The following is a 1,415-nucleotide window of genomic DNA, read 5'->3' as shown; positions in this document are numbered from 1 at the left end:
AATGTTTGAACTACCTAAAGGTTTTATCTGTAAGAAATCAGGACTATTTTTATATCAGATTACCGAGGGTGCTTCCCACTTTGGGATGCTGTGGTGACCACTGACCAATGAGCTTTAAGGAAAAGAAGTAGAAGAAATAATAAAGGATGACAGCGAGAAACCTCCTGGATCCAGCTTTTGACCTCTGGGCAGGTATGATGACCATGCCCCTACCAACTATTCCGTGACTTGAGAGTCCCCTGGCAGCTGGGAGGGGGGAAAAGGCGATTGACAATCTTCTCCCTGTTACGTGAAGTGACAGCGTTCGGATAATTTCCATGGATAAGTTCGACCATTAGAAGTTATTTGGGAGTGCTCGCTTCGGCAGCACATATACTAAAATTGGAACGATACAGAGAAGATTAGCATGGCCCCTGCGCAAGGATGATACGCAAATTCGTGAAGCGTTCCATATTTTTTATATCTAAAACTAATGGTGTAATGTATGGGGATTAACATAACAATAAAAAATTAAAAAAAACAAACAAAAAAAAAGAAGTTATTTGGGAGTCCTTAAGCTTCTCAAAAATTGGTTAGTCGTCACTTAGGAATGACTACAAATACTGTCAATAAACTAGATTTTTTACAACTGAGCTGAATTCCTTATCTTGTGTACGATATAACCTAGAATAATATTTTTCATTTATCTGAGAGGCAATTCTTACTGTTAAAATCTCAAAATTCTTCAAGCATCCTCTCCTCTGTACAACCTTGCTTAACTCTTACCTTTTGTCCCGCTCAGCAGAGTAAGACCCTTTCCCTCATCTTCTGTCTCCCTGTAGGGGGCCCACCTGTTAACAGAATTTATTACAATATAATACAATGATTTTGCTTGCTTCCTTTCTTAGACAAGCCTTTCCCTTGCAAGCTTGTTGTACAAACGCTGCTGGAATGAACTTGGGTGCTCAGCAGCGGAAATAATTATTTGAGTTGATGAGCCTGTGCTTTTTTTCTGAAGACAACATAGTCATTTCCTTTTAATCTTACATTTTCTCAATGTCTTGAGACTTTTCTACTTTCTCAGATGTCATACTCCTGAGGATGTGGCGTATCCATGTGTGTGAGTATATGTGTGTGTTTACACATGCATGTGTGACAAAGTAACTCTTCCCAGTGCCCTTCACTGCAAGTCTAGAAAATCAGTCCACGGGCTCCTACTTTTGAGTGTCCTACTCTGACGTGCACGTAAAAAGCCTGTGGGGCTTGGGTTCACCAGTGAGGGAATGAGATCCCAGTGTTCGCACGCACTAGCTCTCTATCCCTGGGAAGCCACTAACTGCTCTCAACGTGCATCGCACTTTGGCAAACAGGTGATGAAAGTTCATTGCCCACCTCAGAGACTCACTGTGATCTTACATGCGATAACTTTTGTGGAA

At 41.3% G+C, this 1,415-nt stretch overlaps 1 non-coding gene across 1 annotated transcript; it reads left to right on the top strand.

Moving 5' to 3' along the window:
- The first annotated feature begins 351 nt into the window (after positions 1-351).
- On the top strand, positions 352-458 carry LOC118542503 (U6 spliceosomal RNA). Its single transcript, XR_004920626.1, has one exon. It is a non-coding gene; the product is annotated as a U6 spliceosomal RNA (small nuclear RNA).
- The last annotated feature ends 957 nt before the right edge of the window (positions 459-1,415 follow it).

This window comes from Halichoerus grypus, chromosome 13 (assembly GCF_964656455.1).
Source record: "Halichoerus grypus chromosome 13, mHalGry1.hap1.1, whole genome shotgun sequence".
Classification (NCBI taxonomy): domain Eukaryota; kingdom Metazoa; phylum Chordata; class Mammalia; order Carnivora; family Phocidae; genus Halichoerus; species Halichoerus grypus.
This window is presented reverse-complemented; position numbering and strand designations above follow the sequence as displayed.